At 47.2% G+C, this 17119-nt stretch overlaps 49 non-coding genes and 5 pseudogenes across 49 annotated transcripts; all 54 read right to left on the bottom strand.

Annotated features, from left to right (window-relative positions):
- Positions 1–87: 87 nt before the first annotated feature.
- Positions 88–206, bottom strand: LOC138476261 (5S ribosomal RNA). The gene has a single exon (XR_011270328.1). It is a non-coding gene; the product is annotated as a 5S ribosomal RNA (ribosomal RNA).
- A 464-nt stretch (positions 207–670) lies between these two features.
- LOC138480181 (5S ribosomal RNA) lies at positions 671–789 on the bottom strand. Its single transcript, XR_011273887.1, has one exon. It is a non-coding gene; the product is annotated as a 5S ribosomal RNA (ribosomal RNA).
- Positions 790–895: 106 nt separating this feature from the next.
- LOC138478452 (5S ribosomal RNA) lies at positions 896–1014 on the bottom strand. Its single transcript, XR_011272318.1, has one exon. It is a non-coding gene; the product is annotated as a 5S ribosomal RNA (ribosomal RNA).
- A 106-nt stretch (positions 1015–1120) lies between these two features.
- LOC138479194 (5S ribosomal RNA) lies at positions 1121–1239 on the bottom strand. The gene has a single exon (XR_011272991.1). It is a non-coding gene; the product is annotated as a 5S ribosomal RNA (ribosomal RNA).
- Positions 1240–1703: 464 nt separating this feature from the next.
- LOC138476260 (5S ribosomal RNA) lies at positions 1704–1822 on the bottom strand. The gene has a single exon (XR_011270327.1). It is a non-coding gene; the product is annotated as a 5S ribosomal RNA (ribosomal RNA).
- A 106-nt stretch (positions 1823–1928) lies between these two features.
- LOC138476259 (5S ribosomal RNA) lies at positions 1929–2047 on the bottom strand. The gene has a single exon (XR_011270326.1). It is a non-coding gene; the product is annotated as a 5S ribosomal RNA (ribosomal RNA).
- A 106-nt stretch (positions 2048–2153) lies between these two features.
- Positions 2154–2272, bottom strand: LOC138479698 (5S ribosomal RNA). Its single transcript, XR_011273449.1, has one exon. It is a non-coding gene; the product is annotated as a 5S ribosomal RNA (ribosomal RNA).
- Positions 2273–2378: 106 nt separating this feature from the next.
- Positions 2379–2497, bottom strand: LOC138478451 (5S ribosomal RNA). The gene has a single exon (XR_011272317.1). It is a non-coding gene; the product is annotated as a 5S ribosomal RNA (ribosomal RNA).
- Positions 2498–2960: 463 nt separating this feature from the next.
- Positions 2961–3079, bottom strand: LOC138476256 (5S ribosomal RNA). Its single transcript, XR_011270324.1, has one exon. It is a non-coding gene; the product is annotated as a 5S ribosomal RNA (ribosomal RNA).
- A 106-nt stretch (positions 3080–3185) lies between these two features.
- On the bottom strand, positions 3186–3304 carry LOC138476255 (5S ribosomal RNA). Its single transcript, XR_011270323.1, has one exon. It is a non-coding gene; the product is annotated as a 5S ribosomal RNA (ribosomal RNA).
- A 106-nt stretch (positions 3305–3410) lies between these two features.
- On the bottom strand, positions 3411–3529 carry LOC138476254 (5S ribosomal RNA). Its single transcript, XR_011270322.1, has one exon. It is a non-coding gene; the product is annotated as a 5S ribosomal RNA (ribosomal RNA).
- A 106-nt stretch (positions 3530–3635) lies between these two features.
- LOC138476253 (5S ribosomal RNA) lies at positions 3636–3754 on the bottom strand. The gene has a single exon (XR_011270321.1). It is a non-coding gene; the product is annotated as a 5S ribosomal RNA (ribosomal RNA).
- Positions 3755–4217: 463 nt separating this feature from the next.
- LOC138478796 (5S ribosomal RNA) lies at positions 4218–4336 on the bottom strand. The gene has a single exon (XR_011272629.1). It is a non-coding gene; the product is annotated as a 5S ribosomal RNA (ribosomal RNA).
- A 106-nt stretch (positions 4337–4442) lies between these two features.
- LOC138474704 (5S ribosomal RNA) lies at positions 4443–4551 on the bottom strand (annotated as a pseudogene).
- Positions 4552–4657: 106 nt separating this feature from the next.
- LOC138473844 (5S ribosomal RNA) lies at positions 4658–4776 on the bottom strand. Its single transcript, XR_011268954.1, has one exon. It is a non-coding gene; the product is annotated as a 5S ribosomal RNA (ribosomal RNA).
- A 106-nt stretch (positions 4777–4882) lies between these two features.
- On the bottom strand, positions 4883–5001 carry LOC138476252 (5S ribosomal RNA). The gene has a single exon (XR_011270320.1). It is a non-coding gene; the product is annotated as a 5S ribosomal RNA (ribosomal RNA).
- Positions 5002–5107: 106 nt separating this feature from the next.
- On the bottom strand, positions 5108–5225 carry LOC138480299 (5S ribosomal RNA). The gene has a single exon (XR_011273987.1). It is a non-coding gene; the product is annotated as a 5S ribosomal RNA (ribosomal RNA).
- A 464-nt stretch (positions 5226–5689) lies between these two features.
- LOC138476251 (5S ribosomal RNA) lies at positions 5690–5808 on the bottom strand. Its single transcript, XR_011270319.1, has one exon. It is a non-coding gene; the product is annotated as a 5S ribosomal RNA (ribosomal RNA).
- Positions 5809–5914: 106 nt separating this feature from the next.
- Positions 5915–6023, bottom strand: LOC138474559 (5S ribosomal RNA; annotated as a pseudogene).
- A 106-nt stretch (positions 6024–6129) lies between these two features.
- Positions 6130–6248, bottom strand: LOC138479843 (5S ribosomal RNA). The gene has a single exon (XR_011273580.1). It is a non-coding gene; the product is annotated as a 5S ribosomal RNA (ribosomal RNA).
- A 106-nt stretch (positions 6249–6354) lies between these two features.
- LOC138476250 (5S ribosomal RNA) lies at positions 6355–6473 on the bottom strand. Its single transcript, XR_011270318.1, has one exon. It is a non-coding gene; the product is annotated as a 5S ribosomal RNA (ribosomal RNA).
- A 106-nt stretch (positions 6474–6579) lies between these two features.
- Positions 6580–6698, bottom strand: LOC138476249 (5S ribosomal RNA). Its single transcript, XR_011270317.1, has one exon. It is a non-coding gene; the product is annotated as a 5S ribosomal RNA (ribosomal RNA).
- Positions 6699–7162: 464 nt separating this feature from the next.
- Positions 7163–7271, bottom strand: LOC138473992 (5S ribosomal RNA; annotated as a pseudogene).
- Positions 7272–7377: 106 nt separating this feature from the next.
- Positions 7378–7496, bottom strand: LOC138476248 (5S ribosomal RNA). Its single transcript, XR_011270316.1, has one exon. It is a non-coding gene; the product is annotated as a 5S ribosomal RNA (ribosomal RNA).
- Positions 7497–7602: 106 nt separating this feature from the next.
- LOC138479842 (5S ribosomal RNA) lies at positions 7603–7721 on the bottom strand. Its single transcript, XR_011273579.1, has one exon. It is a non-coding gene; the product is annotated as a 5S ribosomal RNA (ribosomal RNA).
- Positions 7722–7827: 106 nt separating this feature from the next.
- On the bottom strand, positions 7828–7946 carry LOC138476246 (5S ribosomal RNA). Its single transcript, XR_011270315.1, has one exon. It is a non-coding gene; the product is annotated as a 5S ribosomal RNA (ribosomal RNA).
- Positions 7947–8052: 106 nt separating this feature from the next.
- Positions 8053–8171, bottom strand: LOC138476244 (5S ribosomal RNA). Its single transcript, XR_011270313.1, has one exon. It is a non-coding gene; the product is annotated as a 5S ribosomal RNA (ribosomal RNA).
- A 464-nt stretch (positions 8172–8635) lies between these two features.
- Positions 8636–8754, bottom strand: LOC138480179 (5S ribosomal RNA). Its single transcript, XR_011273886.1, has one exon. It is a non-coding gene; the product is annotated as a 5S ribosomal RNA (ribosomal RNA).
- Positions 8755–8860: 106 nt separating this feature from the next.
- Positions 8861–8979, bottom strand: LOC138478449 (5S ribosomal RNA). The gene has a single exon (XR_011272316.1). It is a non-coding gene; the product is annotated as a 5S ribosomal RNA (ribosomal RNA).
- A 474-nt stretch (positions 8980–9453) lies between these two features.
- Positions 9454–9572, bottom strand: LOC138476243 (5S ribosomal RNA). The gene has a single exon (XR_011270312.1). It is a non-coding gene; the product is annotated as a 5S ribosomal RNA (ribosomal RNA).
- Positions 9573–9678: 106 nt separating this feature from the next.
- LOC138479697 (5S ribosomal RNA) lies at positions 9679–9797 on the bottom strand. The gene has a single exon (XR_011273448.1). It is a non-coding gene; the product is annotated as a 5S ribosomal RNA (ribosomal RNA).
- A 106-nt stretch (positions 9798–9903) lies between these two features.
- On the bottom strand, positions 9904–10022 carry LOC138479193 (5S ribosomal RNA). Its single transcript, XR_011272990.1, has one exon. It is a non-coding gene; the product is annotated as a 5S ribosomal RNA (ribosomal RNA).
- A 464-nt stretch (positions 10023–10486) lies between these two features.
- On the bottom strand, positions 10487–10605 carry LOC138476242 (5S ribosomal RNA). Its single transcript, XR_011270311.1, has one exon. It is a non-coding gene; the product is annotated as a 5S ribosomal RNA (ribosomal RNA).
- Positions 10606–10711: 106 nt separating this feature from the next.
- LOC138474558 (5S ribosomal RNA) lies at positions 10712–10820 on the bottom strand (annotated as a pseudogene).
- Positions 10821–10926: 106 nt separating this feature from the next.
- On the bottom strand, positions 10927–11045 carry LOC138479841 (5S ribosomal RNA). Its single transcript, XR_011273578.1, has one exon. It is a non-coding gene; the product is annotated as a 5S ribosomal RNA (ribosomal RNA).
- Positions 11046–11151: 106 nt separating this feature from the next.
- Positions 11152–11270, bottom strand: LOC138476241 (5S ribosomal RNA). The gene has a single exon (XR_011270310.1). It is a non-coding gene; the product is annotated as a 5S ribosomal RNA (ribosomal RNA).
- A 106-nt stretch (positions 11271–11376) lies between these two features.
- LOC138479840 (5S ribosomal RNA) lies at positions 11377–11495 on the bottom strand. The gene has a single exon (XR_011273577.1). It is a non-coding gene; the product is annotated as a 5S ribosomal RNA (ribosomal RNA).
- A 106-nt stretch (positions 11496–11601) lies between these two features.
- On the bottom strand, positions 11602–11720 carry LOC138476240 (5S ribosomal RNA). Its single transcript, XR_011270309.1, has one exon. It is a non-coding gene; the product is annotated as a 5S ribosomal RNA (ribosomal RNA).
- A 106-nt stretch (positions 11721–11826) lies between these two features.
- LOC138476239 (5S ribosomal RNA) lies at positions 11827–11945 on the bottom strand. Its single transcript, XR_011270308.1, has one exon. It is a non-coding gene; the product is annotated as a 5S ribosomal RNA (ribosomal RNA).
- A 106-nt stretch (positions 11946–12051) lies between these two features.
- On the bottom strand, positions 12052–12170 carry LOC138476238 (5S ribosomal RNA). The gene has a single exon (XR_011270307.1). It is a non-coding gene; the product is annotated as a 5S ribosomal RNA (ribosomal RNA).
- A 464-nt stretch (positions 12171–12634) lies between these two features.
- LOC138473925 (5S ribosomal RNA) lies at positions 12635–12752 on the bottom strand (annotated as a pseudogene).
- A 106-nt stretch (positions 12753–12858) lies between these two features.
- On the bottom strand, positions 12859–12977 carry LOC138478448 (5S ribosomal RNA). Its single transcript, XR_011272315.1, has one exon. It is a non-coding gene; the product is annotated as a 5S ribosomal RNA (ribosomal RNA).
- Positions 12978–13451: 474 nt separating this feature from the next.
- LOC138476237 (5S ribosomal RNA) lies at positions 13452–13570 on the bottom strand. The gene has a single exon (XR_011270306.1). It is a non-coding gene; the product is annotated as a 5S ribosomal RNA (ribosomal RNA).
- Positions 13571–13676: 106 nt separating this feature from the next.
- On the bottom strand, positions 13677–13795 carry LOC138479694 (5S ribosomal RNA). Its single transcript, XR_011273446.1, has one exon. It is a non-coding gene; the product is annotated as a 5S ribosomal RNA (ribosomal RNA).
- Positions 13796–13901: 106 nt separating this feature from the next.
- Positions 13902–14020, bottom strand: LOC138479192 (5S ribosomal RNA). The gene has a single exon (XR_011272989.1). It is a non-coding gene; the product is annotated as a 5S ribosomal RNA (ribosomal RNA).
- Positions 14021–14484: 464 nt separating this feature from the next.
- Positions 14485–14603, bottom strand: LOC138476235 (5S ribosomal RNA). The gene has a single exon (XR_011270305.1). It is a non-coding gene; the product is annotated as a 5S ribosomal RNA (ribosomal RNA).
- A 106-nt stretch (positions 14604–14709) lies between these two features.
- On the bottom strand, positions 14710–14828 carry LOC138476234 (5S ribosomal RNA). The gene has a single exon (XR_011270304.1). It is a non-coding gene; the product is annotated as a 5S ribosomal RNA (ribosomal RNA).
- A 106-nt stretch (positions 14829–14934) lies between these two features.
- On the bottom strand, positions 14935–15053 carry LOC138479693 (5S ribosomal RNA). The gene has a single exon (XR_011273445.1). It is a non-coding gene; the product is annotated as a 5S ribosomal RNA (ribosomal RNA).
- Positions 15054–15159: 106 nt separating this feature from the next.
- LOC138478446 (5S ribosomal RNA) lies at positions 15160–15278 on the bottom strand. The gene has a single exon (XR_011272313.1). It is a non-coding gene; the product is annotated as a 5S ribosomal RNA (ribosomal RNA).
- A 463-nt stretch (positions 15279–15741) lies between these two features.
- On the bottom strand, positions 15742–15860 carry LOC138476232 (5S ribosomal RNA). The gene has a single exon (XR_011270302.1). It is a non-coding gene; the product is annotated as a 5S ribosomal RNA (ribosomal RNA).
- A 106-nt stretch (positions 15861–15966) lies between these two features.
- On the bottom strand, positions 15967–16085 carry LOC138477931 (5S ribosomal RNA). The gene has a single exon (XR_011271845.1). It is a non-coding gene; the product is annotated as a 5S ribosomal RNA (ribosomal RNA).
- A 106-nt stretch (positions 16086–16191) lies between these two features.
- Positions 16192–16310, bottom strand: LOC138476231 (5S ribosomal RNA). Its single transcript, XR_011270301.1, has one exon. It is a non-coding gene; the product is annotated as a 5S ribosomal RNA (ribosomal RNA).
- Positions 16311–16416: 106 nt separating this feature from the next.
- Positions 16417–16535, bottom strand: LOC138476230 (5S ribosomal RNA). Its single transcript, XR_011270300.1, has one exon. It is a non-coding gene; the product is annotated as a 5S ribosomal RNA (ribosomal RNA).
- Positions 16536–16998: 463 nt separating this feature from the next.
- LOC138476229 (5S ribosomal RNA) lies at positions 16999–17117 on the bottom strand. Its single transcript, XR_011270299.1, has one exon. It is a non-coding gene; the product is annotated as a 5S ribosomal RNA (ribosomal RNA).
- Between the last annotated feature and the right edge of the window lie 2 nt (positions 17118–17119).

The following is a 17119-nucleotide window of genomic DNA, read 5'->3' as shown; positions in this document are numbered from 1 at the left end:
GTACTTTTAAGCATCTAGTCGGCTAGACCTTGCAGTTTTGAAAGGCAATTGAGAAATGGCTCACTTCCTGAACTTGGAGCACAAAAAAGCCTACAGCACCTGGTATTCCCAGGCGGTCTCCCATCCAGGTACTAACTAGGCCCGACACTGCTTAGCTTCCGAGATCAGACGAGATCGGGCGCATTCAGTGTGGTGTGGCCGTAGGCTCTAGAAATGCTAAGAATATTACTCTTATGCATTTGCATTTAGTAAGCTAAGCCATGCAGCCACTTGCAACATGATACCACGCTCATCGCTCGATCAGCGCTTGATCAGGCGAGATATATAAGACTGGTGGGCCCATTCAGGACTCCTATGTCTGGTAGGATAACTTTAATCCATCCATCCTGTTTCTGTTGCAGGGAGGTGGAGAGAACAATCAACACAATAACGGCTTTCTTTCATGCCTCTTGAAGGACTCAATATTCTCTGTACTGCATTACATGTGAAAGTCGATTTATTACCCATGAACACACTACCTGTATGCTAATTATATGTAAATAGGTAGCTCCAGCCCTCATAATGTTGTCCAACATTTCCGCTATAAAACGGGATAAAATTATTTTGGAAACATACCAAATTTGAAAAGTAATTGAGAAGTTGCGCAATTACTAATCATGGAGCACAAAATAGCCTACAGCACCTGGTATTCCCAGGCCGTCTCCCATCCAGGTACTAACTAGGCCCGACACTGCTTAGCTTCCGAGATCAGACGAGATCGGGCGCATTCAGTGTGGTGCGGCCGTAGGCTCTGGGCCTAGTGAGTTTTGTACTTTTAAGCATCTAGTCGGCTAGACCTTGCAGTTTTGAAAGGCAATTGAGAAATGGCTCACTTCCTGAACTTGGAGCACAAAAAAGCCTACAGCACCTGGTATTCCCAGGCAGTCTCCCATCCAGGTACTAACTAGGCCCGACACTGCTTAGCTTCCGAGATCAGACGAGATCGGGCGCATTCAGTGTGGTGTGGCCGTAGGCTCTGGGCCTAGTGAGTTTTGTACTTTTAAGCATCTAGTCGGCTAGACCTTGCAGTTTTGAAAGGCAATTGAGAAATGGCTCACTTCCTGAACTTGGAGCACAAAAAAGCCTACAGCACCTGGTATTCCCAGGCGGTCTCCCATCCAGGTACTAACTAGGCCCGACACTGCTTAGCTTCCGAGATCAGACGAGATCGGGCGCATTCAGTCTGGTGTGGCCGTAGGCTCTAGTAATGCTAAGAATATTACTCTTATGCATTTGCATTTAGTAAGCTAAGCCATGCAGCCACTTGCAACATGATACCACGCTCATCGCTCGATCAGCGCTCGATCAGGCGAGATATATAAGACTGGTGGGCCCATTCAGGACTCCTATGTCTGGTAGGATAACTTTAATCCATCCATCCTGTTTCTGTTGCAGGGAGGTGGAGAGAACAATCAACACAATAACGGCTTTCTTTCATGCCTCTTGAAGGACTCAATATTCTCTGTACTGCATTACATGTGAAAGTCGATTTATTACCCATGAACACACTACCTGTATGCTAATTATATGTAAATAGGTAGCTCCAGCCCTCATAATGTTGTCCAACATTTCCGCTATAAAACGGGATAAAATTATTTTGGAAACATACCAAATTTGAAAAGTAATTGAGAAGTTGTGCAATTACTAATCATGGAGCACAAAATAGCCTACAGCACCTGGTATTCCCAGGCGGTCTCCCATCCAGGTACTAACTAGGCCCGACACTGCTTAGCTTCCGAGATCAGACGAGATCGGGCGCATTCAGTGTGGTGTGGCCGTAGGCTCTGGGCCTAGTGAGTTTTGTACTTTTAAGCATCTAGTCGGCTAGACCTTGCAGTTTTGAAAGGCAATTGAGAAATGGCTCACTTCCTGAACTTGGAGCACAAAAAAGCCTACAGCACCTGGTATTCCCAGGCGGTCTCCCATCCAGGTACTAACTAGGCCCGACACTGCTTAGCTTCCGAGATCAGACGAGATCGGGCGCATTCAGTGTGGTGTGGCCGTAGGCTCTGGTCCTAGTGAGTTTTGTACTTTTAAGCATCTAGTCGGCTAGACCTTGCAGTTTTGAAAGGCAATTGAGAAATGGCTCACTTCCTGAACTTGGAGCACAAAAAAGCCTACAGCACCTGGTATTCCCAGGCCGTCTCCCATCCAGGTACTAACTAGGCCCGACACTGCTTAGCTTCCGAGATCAGACGAGATCGGGCGCATTCAGTGTGGTGTGGCCGTAGGCTCTGGGCCTAGTGAGTTTTGTACTTTTAAGCATCTAGTCGGCTAGACCTTGCAGTTTTGAAAGGCAATTGAGAAATGGCTCACTTCCTGAACTTGGAGCACAAAAAAGCCTACAGCACCTGGTATTCCCAGGCAGTCTCCCATCCAGGTACTAACTAGGCCCGACACTGCTTAGCTTCCGAGATCAGACGAGATCGGGCGCATTCAGTGTGGTGTGGCCGTAGGCTCTAGAAATGCTAAGAATATTACTCTTATGCATTTGCATTTAGTAAGCTAAGCCATGCAGCCACTTGCATCATGATACCACGCTCATCGCTCGATCAGGCTCGATCAGGCGAGATATATAAGACTGGTGGGCCCATTCAGGACTCCTATGTCTGGTAGGATAACTTTAATCCATCCATCCTGTTTCTGTTGCAGGGAGGTGGAGAGAACAATCAACACAATAACGGCTTTCTTTCATGCCTCTTGAAGGACTCAATATTCTCTGTACTGCATTACATGTGAAAGTCGATTTATTACCCATGAACACACTACCTGTATGCTAATTATATGTAAATAGGTAGCTCCAGCCCTCATAATGTTGTCCAACATTTCCGCTATAAAACGGGATAAAATTATTTTGGAAACATACCAAATTTGAAAAGTAATTGAGAAGTTGTGCAATTACTAATCATGGAGCACAAAATAGCCTACAGCACCTGGTATTCCCAGGCGGTCTCCCATCCAGGTACTAACTAGGCCCGACACTGCTTAGCTTCCGAGATCAGACGAGATCGGGCGCATTCAGTGTGGTGTGGCCGTAGGCTCAGGGCCTAGTGAGTTTTGTACTTTTAAGCATCTAGTCGGCTAGACCTTGCAGTTTTGAAAGGCAATTGAGAAATGGCTCACTTCCTGAACTTGGAGCACAAAAAAGCCTACAGCACCTGGTATTCCCAGGCGGTCTCCCATCCAGGTACTAACTAGGCCCGACACTGCTTAGCTTCCGAGATCAGACGAGATCGGGCGCATTCAGTGTGGTGTGGCCGTAGGCTCTGGTCCTAGTGAGTTTTGTACTTTTAAGCATCTAGTCGGCTAGACCTTGCAGTTTTGAAAGGCAATTGAGAAATGGCTCACTTCCTGACCTTGGAGCACAAAAAAGCCTACAGCACCTGGTATTCCCAGGCGGTCTCCCATCCAGGTACTAACTAGGCCCGACACTGCTTAGCTTCCGAGATCAGACGAGATCGGGCGCATTCAGTGTGGTGTGGCCGTAGGCTCTGGGCCTAGTGAGTTTTGTACTTTTAAGCATCTAGTCGGCTAGACCTTGCAGTTTTGAAAGGCAATTGAGAAATGGCTCACTTCCTGAACTTGGAGCACAAAAAAGCCTACAGCACCTGGTATTCCCAGGCGGTCTCCCATCCAGGTACTAACTAGGCCCGACACTGCTTAGCTTCCGAGATCAGACGAGATCGGGCGCATTCAGTGTGGTGTGGCCGTAGGCTCTAGAAATGCTAAGAATATTACTCTTATGCATTTGCATTTAGTAAGCTAAGCCATGCAGCCACTTGCAACATGATACCACGCTCATCGCTCGATCAGGCTCGATCAGGCGAGATATATAAGACTGGTGGGCCCATTCAGGACTCCTATGTCTGGTAGGATAACTTTAATCCATCCATCCTGTTTCTGTTGCAGGGAGGTGGAGAGAACAATCAACACAATAACGCCTTTCTTTCATGCCTCTTGAAGGACTCAATATTCTCTGTACTGCATTACATGTGAAAGTCGATTTATTACCCATGAACACACTACCTGTATGCTAATTATATGTAAATAGGTAGCTCCAGCCCTCATAATGTTGTCCAACATTTCCGCTATAAAACGGGATAAAATTATTTTGGAAACATACCAAATTTGAAAAGTAATTGAGAAGTTGCGCAATTACTAATCATGGAGCACAAAATAGCCTACAGCACCTGGTATTCCCAGGCGGTCTCCCATCCAGGTACTAACTAGGCCCGACACGGCTTAGCTTCCGAGATCAGACGAGATCGGGCGCATTCAGTGTGGTGTGGCCGTAGGCTCTGGGCCTAGTGAGTTTTGTACTTTTAAGCATCTAGTCGGCTAGACCTTGCAGTTTTGAAAGGCAATTGAGAAATGGCTCACTTCCTGAACTTGGAGCACAAAAAAGCCTACAGCACCTGGTATTCCCAGGCAGTCTCCCATCCAGGTACTAACTAGGCCCGACACTGCTTAGCTTCCGAGATCAGACGCATTCAGTGTGGTGTGGCCGTAGGCTCAGATCCTAGTGAGTTTTGTACTTTTAAGCATCTAGTCGGCTAGACCTTGCAGTTTTGAAAGGCAATTGAGAAATGGCTCACTTCCTGAACTTGGAGCACAAAAAAGCCTACAGCACCTGGTATTCCCAGGCGGTCTCCCATCCAGGTACTAACTAGGCCCGACACTGCTTAGCTTCTGCGATCAGACGAGATCGGGCACATTCAGTGTGGTGTGGCCGTAGGCTCTGGTCCTAGTGAGTTTTGTACTTTTAAGCATCTAGTCGGCTAGACCTTGCAGTTTTGAAAGGCAATTGAGAAATGGCTCACTTCCTGAACTTGGAGCACAAAAAAGCCTACAGCACCTGGTATTCCCAGGCGGTCTCCCATCCAGGTACTAACTAGGCCCGACACTGCTTAGCTTCCGAGATCAGACGAGATCGGGCGCATTCAGTGTGGTGTGGCCGTAGGCTCTGGGCCTAGTGAGTTTTGTACTTTTAAGCATCTAGTCGGCTAGACCTTGCAGTTTTGAAAGGCAATTGAGAAATGGCTCACTTCCTGAACTTGGAGCACAAAAAAGCCTACAGCACCTGGTATTCCCAGGCGGTCTCCCATCCAGGTACTAACTAGGCCCGACACTGCTTAGCTTCGAGATCAGACGAGATCGGGCGCATTCAGTGTGGTGTGGCCGTAGGCTCTAGAAATGCTAAGAATATTACTCTTATGCATTTGCATTTAGTAAGCTAAGCCATGCAGCCACTTGCAACATGATACCACGCTCATCGCTCGATCAGCGCTTGATCAGGCGAGATATATAAGACTGGTGGGCCCATTCAGGACTCCTATGTCTGGTAGGATAACTTTAATCCATCCATCCTGTTTCTGTTGCAGGGAGGTGGAGAGAACAATCAACACAATAACGGCTTTCTTTCATGCCTCTTGAAGGACTCAATATTCTCTGTACTGCATTACATGTGAAAGTCGATTTATTACCCATGAACACACTACCTGTATGCTAATTATATGTAAATAGGTAGCTCCAGCCCTCATAATGTTGTCCAACATTTCCGCTATAAAACGGGATAAAATTATTTTGGAAACATACCAAATTTGAAAAGTAATTGAGAAGTTGCGCAATTACTAATCATGGAGCACAAAATAGCCTACAGCACCTGGTATTCCCAGGCGGTCTCCCATCCAGGTACTAACTAGGCCCGACACTGCTTAGCTTCCGAGATCAGACGAGATCGGGCGCATTCAGTGTGGTGTGGCCGTAGGCTCTGGGCCTAGTGAGTTTTGTACTTTTAAGCATCTAGTCGGCTAGACCTTGCAGTTTTGAAAGGCAATTGAGAAATGGCTCACTTCCTGAACTTGGAGCACAAAAAAGCCTACAGCACCTGGTATTCCCAGGCGGTCTCCCATCCAGGTACTAACTAGGCCCGACACTGCTTAGCTTCCGAGATCAGACGCATTCAGTGTGGTGTGGCCGTAGGCTCTGGTCCTAGTGAGTTTTGTACTTTTAAGCATCTAGTCGGCTAGACCTTGCAGTTTTGAAAGGCAATTGAGAAATGGCTCACTTCCTGAACTTGGAGCACAAAAAAGCCTACAGCACCTGGTATTCCCAGGCGGTCTCCCATCCAGGTACTAACTAGGCCCGACACTGCTTAGCTTCTGAGATCAGACGAGATCGGGCACATTCAGTGTGGTGTGGCCGTAGGCTCTGGTCCTAGTGAGTTTTGTACTTTTAAGCATCTAGTCGGCTAGACCTTGCAGTTTTGAAAGGCAATTGAGAAATGGCTCACTTCCTGAACTTGGAGCACAAAAAAGCCTACAGCACCTGGTATTCCCAGGCGGTCTCCCATCCAGGTACTAACTAGGCCCGACACTGCTTAGCTTCCGAGATCAGACGAGATCGGGCGCATTCAGTGTGGTGTGGCCGTAGGCTCTGGGCCTAGTGAGTTTTGTACTTTTAAGCATCTAGTCGGCTAGACCTTGCAGTTTTGAAAGGCAATTGAGAAATGGCTCACTTCCTGAACTTGGAGCACAAAAAAGCCTACAGCACCTGGTATTCCCAGGCGGTCTCCCATCCAGGTACTAACTAGGCCCGACACTGCTTAGCTTCCGAGATCAGACGAGATCGGGCGCATTCAGTGTGGTGTGGCCGTAGGCTCTAGAAATGCTAAGAATATTACTCTTATGCATTTGCATTTAGTAAGCTAAGCCATGCAGCCACTTGCAACATGATACCACGCTCATCGCTCGATCAGCGCTTGATCAGGCGAGATATATAAGACTGGTGGGCCCATTCAGGACTCCTATGTCTGGTAGGATAACTTTAATCCATCCATCCTGTTTCTGTTGCAGGGAGGTGGAGAGAACAATCAACACAATAACGGCTTTCTTTCATGCCTCTTGAAGGACTCAATATTCTCTGTACTGCATTACATGTGAAAGTCGATTTATTACCCATGAACACACTACCTGTATGCTAATTATATGTAAATAGGTAGCTCCAGCCCTCATAATGTTGTCCAACATTTCCGCTATAAAACGGGATAAAATTATTTTGGAAACATACCAAATTTGAAAAGTAATTGAGAAGTTGCGCAATTACTAATCATGGAGCACAAAATAGCCTACAGCACCTGGTATTCCCAGGCGGTCTCCCATCCAGGTACTAACTAGGCCCGACACTGCTTAGCTTCCGAGATCGGGCGCATTCAGTGTGGTGTGGCCGTAGGCTCTGGGCCTAGTGAGTTTTGTACTTTTAAGCATCTAGTCGGCTAGACCTTGCAGTTTTGAAAGGCAATTGAGAAATGGCTCACTTCCTGAACTTGGAGCACAAAAAAGCCTACAGCACCTGGTATTCCCAGGCGGTCTCCCATCCAGGTACTAACTAGGCCCGACACTGCTTAGCTTCCGAGATCAGACGAGATCGGGCGCATTCAGTGTGGTGTGGCCGTAGGCTCTGGTCCTAGTGAGTTTTGTACTTTTAAGCATCTAGTCGGCTAGACCTTGCAGTTTTGAAAGGCAATTGAGAAATGGCTCACTTCCTGAACTTGGAGCACAAAAAAGCCTACAGCACCTGGTATTCCCAGGCGGTCTCCCATCCAGGTACTAACTAGGCCCGACACTGCTTAGCTTCTGAGATCAGACGAGATCGGGCACATTCAGTGTGGTGTGGCCGTAGGCTTTGGTCCTAGTGAGTTTTGTACTTTTAAGCATCTAGTCGGCTAGACCTTGCAGTTTTGAAAGGCAATTGAGAAATGGCTCACTTCCTGAACTTGGAGCACAAAAAAGCCTACAGCACCTGGTATTCCCAGGCGGTCTCCCATCCAGGTACTAACTAGGCCCGACACTGCTTAGCTTCCGAGATCAGACGAGATCGGGCGCATTCAGTGTGGTGTGGCCGTAGGCTCTGGGCCTAGTGAGTTTTGTACTTTTAAGCATCTAGTCGGCTAGACCTTGCAGTTTTGAAAGGCAATTGAGAAATGGCTCACTTCCTGAACTTGGAGCACAAAAAAGCCTACAGCACCTGGTATTCCCAGGCGGTCTCCCATCCAGGTACTAACTAGGCCCGACACTGCTTAGCTTCCGAGATCAGACGAGATCGGGCGCATTCAGTGTGGTGTGGCCGTAGGCTCTAGAAATGCTAAGAATATTACTCTTATGCATTTGCATTTAGTAAGCTAAGCCATGCAGCCACTTGCAACATGATACCACGCTCATCGCTCGATCAGCGCTTGATCAGGCGAGATATATAAGACTGGTGGGCCCATTCAGGACTCCTATGTCTGGTAGGATAACTTTAATCCATCCATCCTGTTTCTGTTGCAGGGAGGTGGAGAGAACAATCAACACAATAACGGCTTTCTTTCATGCCTCTTGAAGGACTCAATATTCTCTGTACTGCATTACATGTGAAAGTCGATTTATTACCCATGAACACACTACCTGTATGCTAATTATATGTAAATAGGTAGCTCCAGCCCTCATAATGTTGTCCAACATTTCCGCTATAAAACGGGATAAAATTATTTTGGAAACATACCAAATTTGAAAAGTAATTGAGAAGTTGCGCAATTACTAATCATGGAGCACAAAATAGCCTACAGCACCTGGTATTCCCAGGCCGTCTCCCATCCAGGTACTAACTAGGCCCGACACTGCTTAGCTTCCGAGATCAGACGAGATCGGGCGCATTCAGTGTGGTGCGGCCGTAGGCTCTGGGCCTAGTGAGTTTTGTACTTTTAAGCATCTAGTCGGCTAGACCTTGCAGTTTTGAAAGGCAATTGAGAAATGGCTCACTTCCTGAACTTGGAGCACAAAAAAGCCTACAGCACCTGGTATTCCCAGGCAGTCTCCCATCCAGGTACTAACTAGGCCCGACACTGCTTAGCTTCCGAGATCAGACGAGATCGGGCGCATTCAGTGTGGTGTGGCCGTAGGCTCTAGAAATGCTAAGAATATTACTCTTATGCATTTGCATTTAGTAAGCTAAGCCATGCAGCCACTTGCAACATGATACCACGCTCATCGCTCGATCAGCGCTCGATCAGGCTCGATCAGGCGAGATATATAAGACTGGTGGGCCCATTCAGGACTCCTATGTCTGGTAGGATAACTTTAATCCATCCATCCTGTTTCTGTTGCAGGGAGATGGAGAGAACAATCAACACAATAACGGCTTTCTTTCATGCCTCTTGAAGGACTCAATATTCTCTGTACTGCATTACATGTGAACGTCGATTTATTACCCATGAACACACTACCTGTATGCTAATTATATGTAAATAGGTAGCTCCAGCCCTCATAATGTTGTCCAACATTTCCGCTATAAAACGGGATAAAATTATTTTGGAAACATACCAAATTTGAAAAGTAATTGAGAAGTTGTGCAATTACTAATCATGGAGCACAAAATAGCCTACAGCACCTGGTATTCCCAGGCGGTCTCCCATCCAGGTACTAACTAGGCCCGACACTGCTTAGCTTCCGAGATCAGACGAGATCGGGCGCATTCAGTGTGGTGTGGCCGTAGGCTCTGGTCCTAGTGAGTTTTGTACTTTTAAGCATCTAGTCGGCTAGACCTTGCAGTTTTGAAAGGCAATTGAGAAATGGCTCACTTCCTGAACTTGGAGCACAAAAAAGCCTACAGCACCTGGTATTCCCAGGCCGTCTCCCATCCAGGTACTAACTAGGCCCGACACTGCTTAGCTTCCGAGATCAGACGAGATCGGGCGCATTCAGTGTGGTGTGGCCGTAGGCTCTGGGCCTAGTGAGTTTTGTACTTTTAAGCATCTAGTCGGCTAGACCTTGCAGTTTTGAAAGGCAATTGAGAAATGGCTCACTTCCTGAACTTGGAGCACAAAAAAGCCTACAGCACCTGGTATTCCCAGGCGGTCTCCCATCCAGGTACTAACTAGGCCCGACACTGCTTAGCTTCCGAGATCAGACGAGATCGGGCGCATTCAGTCTGGTGTGGCCGTAGGCTCTAGTAATGCTAAGAATATTACTCTTATGCATTTGCATTTAGTAAGCTAAGCCATGCAGCCACTTGCAACATGATACCACGCTCATCGCTCGATCAGCGCTTGATCAGGCGAGATATATAAGACTGGTGGGCCCATTCAGGACTCCTATGTCTGGTAGGATAACTTTAATCCATCCATCCTGTTTCTGTTGCAGGGAGGTGGAGAGAACAATCAACACAATAACGGCTTTCTTTCATGCCTCTTGAAGGACTCAATATTCTCTGTACTGCATTACATGTGAAAGTCGATTTATTACCCATGAACACACTACCTGTATGCTAATTATATGTAAATAGGTAGCTCCAGCCCTCATAATGTTGTCCAACATTTCCGCTATAAAACGGGATAAAATTATTTTGGAAACATACCAAATTTGAAAAGTAATTGAGAAGTTGCGCAATTACTAATCATGGAGCACAAAATAGCCTACAGCACCTGGTATTCCCAGGCGGTCTCCCATCCAGGTACTAACTAGGCCCGACACTGCTTAGCTTCCGAGATCAGACGAGATCGGGCGCATTCAGTGTGGTGTGGCCGTAGGCTCTGGGCCTAGTGAGTTTTGTACTTTTAAGCATCTAGTCGGCTAGACCTTGCAGTTTTGAAAGGCAATTGAGAAATGGCTCACTTCCTGAACTTGGAGCACAAAAAAGCCTACAGCACCTGGTATTCCCAGGCGGTCTCCCATCCAGGTACTAACTAGGCCCGACACTGCTTAGCTTCCGAGATCAGACGCATTCAGTGTGGTGTGGCCGTAGGCTCTGGTCCTAGTGAGTTTTGTACTTTTAAGCATCTAGTCGGCTAGACCTTGCAGTTTTGAAAGGCAATTGAGAAATGGCTCACTTCCTGAACTTGGAGCACAAAAAAGCCTACAGCACCTGGTATTCCCAGGCGGTCTCCCATCCAGGTACTAACTAGGCCCGACACTGCTTAGCTTCTGAGATCAGACGAGATCGGGCACATTCAGTGTGGTGTGGCCGTAGGCTCTGGTCCTAGTGAGTTTTGTACTTTTAAGCATCTAGTCGGCTAGACCTTGCAGTTTTGAAAGGCAATTGAGAAATGGCTCACTTCCTGAACTTGGAGCACAAAAAAGCCTACAGCACCTGGTATTCCCAGGCGGTCTCCCATCCAGGTACTAACTAGGCCCGACACTGCTTAGCTTCCGAGATCAGACGAGATCGGGCGCATTCAGTGTGGTGTGGCCGTAGGCTCTGGGCCTAGTGAGTTTTGTACTTTTAAGCATCTAGTCGGCTAGACCTTGCAGTTTTGAAAGGCAATTGAGAAATGGCTCACTTCCTGAACTTGGAGCACAAAAAAGCCTACAGCACCTGGTATTCCCAGGCGGTCTCCCATCCAGGTACTAACTAGGCCCGACACTGCTTAGCTTCTGAGATCAGACGAGATCGGGCACATTCAGTGTGGTGTGGCCGTAGGCTCTGGTCCTAGTGAGTTTTGTACTTTTAAGCATCTAGTCGGCTAGACCTTGCAGTTTTGAAAGGCAATTGAGAAATGGCTCACTTCCTGAACTTGGAGCACAAAAAAGCCTACAGCACCTGGTATTCCCAGGCGGTCTCCCATCCAGGTACTAACTAGGCCCGACACTGCTTAGCTTCCGAGATCAGACGAGATCGGGCGCATTCAGTGTGGTGTGGCCGTAGGCTCTGGTCCTAGTGAGTTTTGTACTTTTAAGCATCTAGTCGGCTAGACCTTGCAGTTTTGAAAGGCAATTGAGAAATGGCTCACTTCCTGAACTTGGAGCACAAAAAAGCCTACAGCACCTGGTATTCCCAGGCGGTCTCCCATCCAGGTACTAACTAGGCCCGACACTGCTTAGCTTCCGAGATCAGACGAGATCGGGCGCATTCAGTGTGGTGTGGCCGTAGGCTCTGGGCCTAGTGAGTTTTGTACTTTTAAGCATCTAGTCGGCTAGACCTTGCAGTTTTGAAAGGCAATTGAGAAATGGCTCACTTCCTGAACTTGGAGCACAAAAAAGCCTACAGCACCTGGTATTCCCAGGCGGTCTCCCATCCAGGTACTAACTAGGCCCGACACTGCTTAGCTTCCGAGATCAGACGAGATCGGGCGCATTCAGTGTGGTGTGGCCGTAGGCTCTAGAAATGCTAAGAATATTACTCTTATGCATTTGCATTTAGTAAGCTAAGCCATGCAGCCACTTGCAACATGATACCACGCTCATCGCTCGATCAGCGCTTGATCAGGCGAGATATATAAGACTGGTGGGCCCATTCAGGACTCCTATGTCTGGTAGGATAACTTTAATCCATCCATCCTGTTTCTGTTGCAGGGAGGTGGAGAGAACAATCAACACAATAACGGCTTTCTTTCATGCCTCTTGAAGGACTCAATATTCTCTGTACTGCATTACATGTGAAAGTCGATTTATTACCCATGAACACACTACCTGTATGCTAATTATATGTAAATAGGTAGCTCCAGCCCTCATAATGTTGTCCAACATTTCCGCTATAAAACGGGATAAAATTATTTTGGAAACATACCAAATTTGAAAAGTAATTGAGAAGTTGCGCAATTACTAATCATGGAGCACAAAATAGCCTACAGCACCTGGTATTCCCAGGCCGTCTCCCATCCAGGTACTAACTAGGCCCGACACTGCTTAGCTTCCGAGATCAGACGAGATCGGGCGCATTCAGTGTGGTGCGCCGTAGGCTCTGGGCCTAGTGAGTTTTGTACTTTTAAGCATCTAGTCGGCTAGACCTTGCAGTTTTGAAAGGCAATTGAGAAATGGCTCACTTCCTGAACTTGGAGCACAAAAAAGCCTACAGCACCTGGTATTCCCAGGCAGTCTCCCATCCAGGTACTAACTAGGCCCGACACTGCTTAGCTTCCGAGATCAGACGAGATCGGGCGCATTCAGTGTGGTGTGGCCGTAGGCTCTAGAAATGCTAAGAATATTACTCTTATGCATTTGCATTTAGTAAGCTAAGCCATGCAGCCACTTGCAACATGATACCACGCTCATCGCTCGATCAGCGCTCGATCAGGCTCGATCAGGCGAGATATATAAGACTGGTGGGCCCATTCAGGACTCCTATGTCTGGTAGGATAACTTTAATCCATCCATCCTGTTTCTGTTGCAGGGAGATGGAGAGAACAATCAACACAATAACGGCTTTCTTTCATGCCTCTTGAAGGACTCAATATTCTCTGTACTGCATTACATGTGAACGTCGATTTATTACCCATGAACACACTACCTGTATGCTAATTATATGTAAATAGGTAGCTCCAGCCCTCATAATGTTGTCCAACATTTCCGCTATAAAACGGGATAAAATTATTTTGGAAACATACCAAATTTGAAAAGTAATTGAGAAGTTGTGCAATTACTAATCATGGAGCACAAAATAGCCTACAGCACCTGGTATTCCCAGGCGGTCTCCCATCCAGGTACTAACTAGGCCCGACACTGCTTAGCTTCCGAGATCAGACGAGATCGGGCGCATTCAGTGTGGTGTGGCCGTAGGCTCTGGTCCTAGTGAGTTTTGTACTTTTAAGCATCTAGTCGGCTAGACCTTGCAGTTTTGAAAGGCAATTGAGAAATGGCTCACTTCCTGAACTTGGAGCACAAAAAAGCCTACAGCACCTGGTATTCCCAGGCCGTCTCCCATCCAGGTACTAACTAGGCCCGACACTGCTTAGCTTCCGAGATCAGACGAGATCGGGCGCATTCAGTGTGGTGTGGCCGTAGGCTCTGGGCCTAGTGAGTTTTGTACTTTTAAGGATCTAGTCGGCTAGACCTTGCAGTTTTGAAAGGCAATTGAGAAATGGCTCACTTCCTGAACTTGGAGCACAAAAAAGCCTACAGCACCTGGTATTCCCAGGCGGTCTCCCATCCAGGTACTAACTAGGCCCGACACTGCTTAGCTTCCGAGATCAGACGAGATCGGGCGCATTCAGTCTGGTGTGGCCGTAGGCTCTAGTAATGCTAAGAATATTACTCTTATGCATTTGCATTTAGTAAGCTAAGCCATGCAGCCACTTGCAACATGATACCACGCTCATCGCTCGATCAGCGCTCGATCAGGCGAGATATATAAGACTGGTGGGCCCATTCAGGACTCCTATGTCTGGTAGGATAACTTTAATCCATCCATCCTGTTTCTGTTGCAGGGAGGTGGAGAGAACAATCAACACAATAACGGCTTTCTTTCATGCCTCTTGAAGGACTCAATATTCTCTGTACTGCATTACATGTGAAAGTCGATTTATTACCCATGAACACACTACCTGTATGCTAATTATATGTAAATAGGTAGCTCCAGCCCTCATAATGTTGTCCAACATTTCCGCTATAAAACGGGATAAAATTATTTTGGAAACATACCAAATTTGAAAAGTAATTGAGAAGTTGTGCAATTACTAATCATGGAGCACAAAATAGCCTACAGCACCTGGTATTCCCAGGCGGTCTCCCATCCAGGTACTAACTAGGCCCGACACTGCTTAGCTTCCGAGATCAGACGAGATCGGGCGCATTCAGTGTGGTGTGGCCGTAGGCTCTGGGCCTAGTGAGTTTTGTACTTTTAAGCATCTAGTCGGCTAGACCTTGCAGTTTTGAAAGGCAATTGAGAAATGGCTCACTTCCTGAACTTGGAGCACAAAAAAGCCTACAGCACCTGGTATTCCCAGGCGGTCTCCCATCCAGGTACTAACTAGGCCCGACACTGCTTAGCTTCCGAGATCAGACGAGATCGGGCGCATTCAGTGTGGTGTGGCCGTAGGCTCTGGTCCTAGTGAGTTTTGTACTTTTAAGCATCTAGTCGGCTAGACCTTGCAGTTTTGAAAGGCAATTGAGAAATGGCTCACTTCCTGAACTTGGAGCACAAAAAAGCCTACAGCACCTGGTATTCCCAGGCCGTCTCCCATCCAGGTACTAACTAGGCCCGACACTGCTTAGCTTCCGAGATCAGACGAGATCGGGCGCATTCAGTGTGGTGTGGCCGTAGGCTCTGGGCCTAGTGAGTTTTGTACTTTTAAGCATCTAGTCGGCTAGACCTTGCAGTTTTGAAAGGCAATTGAGAAATGGCTCACTTCCTGAACTTGGAGCACAAAAAAGCCTACAGCACCTGGTATTCCCAGGCAGTCTCCCATCCAGGTACTAACTAGGCCCGACACTGCTTAGCTTCCGAGATCAGACGAGATCGGGCGCATTCAGTGTGGTGTGGCCGTAGGCTCTAGAAATGCTAAGAATATTACTCTTATGCATTTGCATTTAGTAAGCTAAGCCATGCAGCCACTTGCATCATGATACCACGCTCATCGCTCGATCAGGCTCGATCAGGCGAGATATATAAGACTGGTGGGCCCATTCAGGACTCCTATGTCTGGTAGGATAACTTTAATCCATCCATCCTGTTTCTGTTGCAGGGAGGTGGAGAGAACAATCAACACAATAACGGCTTTCTTTCATGCCTCTTGAAGGACTCAATATTCTCTGTACTGCATTACATGTGAAAGTCGATTTATTACCCATGAACACACTACCTGTATGCTAATTATATGTAAATAGGTAGCTCCAGCCCTCATAATGTTGTCCAACATTTCCGCTATAAAACGGGATAAAATTATTTTGGAAACATACCAAATTTGAAAAGTAATTGAGAAGTTGTGCAATTACTAATCATGGAGCACAAAATAGCCTACAGCACCTGGTATTCCCAGGCGGTCTCCCATCCAGGTACTAACTAGGCCCGACACTGCTTAGCTTCCGAGATCAGACGAGATCGGGCGCATTCAGTGTGGTGTGGCCGTAGGCTCAGGGCCTAGTGAGTTTTGTACTTTTAAGCATCTAGTCGGCTAGACCTTGCAGTTTTGAAAGGCAATTGAGAAATGGCTCACTTCCTGAACTTGGAGCACAAAAAAGCCTACAGCACCTGGTATTCCCAGGCGGTCTCCCATCCAGGTACTAACTAGGCCCGACACTGCTTAGCTTCCGAGATCAGACGAGATCGAGCGCATTCAGTGTGGTGTGGCCGTAGGCTCTGGTCCTAGTGAGTTTTGTACTTTTAAGCATCTAGTCGGCTAGACCTTGCAGTTTTGAAAGGCAATTGAGAAATGGCTCACTTCCTGAACTTGGAGCACAAAAAAGCCTACAGCACCTGGTATTCCCAGGCGGTCTCCCATCCAGGTACTAACTAGGCCCGACACTGCTTAGCTTCCGAGATCAGACGAGATCGGGCGCATTCAGTGTGGTGTGGCCGTAGGCTCTGGGCCTAGTGAGTTTTGTACTTTTAAGCATCTAGTCGGCTAGACCTTGCAGTTTTGAAAGGCAATTGAGAAATGGCTCACTTCCTGAACTTGGAGCACAAAAAAGCCTACAGCACCTGGTATTCCCAGGCGGTCTCCCATCCAGGTACTAACTAGGCCCGACACTGCTTAGCTTCCGAGATCAGACGAGATCGGGCGCATTCAGTGTGGTGTGGCCGTAGGCTCTAGAAATGCTAAGAATATTACTCTTATGCATTTGCATTTAGTAAGCTAAGCCATGCAGCCACTTGCAACATGATACCACGCTCATCGCTCGATCAGGCTCGATCAGGCGAGATATATAAGACTGGTGGGCCCATTCAGGACTCCTATGTCTGGTAGGATAACTTTAATCCATCCATCCTGTTTCTGTTGCAGGGAGGTGGAGAGAACAATCAACACAATAACGCCTTTCTTTCATGCCTCTTGAAGGACTCAATATTCTCTGTACTGCATTACATGTGAAAGTCGATTTATTACCCATGAACACACTACCTGTATGCTAATTATATGTAAATAGGTAGCTCCAGCCCTCATAATGTTGTCCAACATTTCCGCTATAAAACGGGATAAAATTATTTTGGAAACATACCAAATTTGAAAAGTAATTGAGAAGTTGTGCAATTACTAATCATGGAGCACAAAATAGCCTACAGCACCTGGTATTCCCAGGCGGTCTCCCATCCAGGTACTAACTAGGCCCGACACTGCTTAGCTTCCGAGATCAGACGAGATCGGGCGCATTCAGTGTGGTGTGGCCGTAGGCTC

The sequence above is a fragment of the Ambystoma mexicanum genome, chromosome 8, assembly GCF_040938575.1.
Source record: "Ambystoma mexicanum isolate Mex_15411 chromosome 8, UKY_AmexF1_1, whole genome shotgun sequence".
NCBI lineage: Eukaryota > Metazoa > Chordata > Amphibia > Caudata > Ambystomatidae > Ambystoma > Ambystoma mexicanum.
The sequence above is the reverse complement of the archived record's forward strand: the minus strand, read 5'-3'. Positions and strand labels throughout refer to the sequence as shown.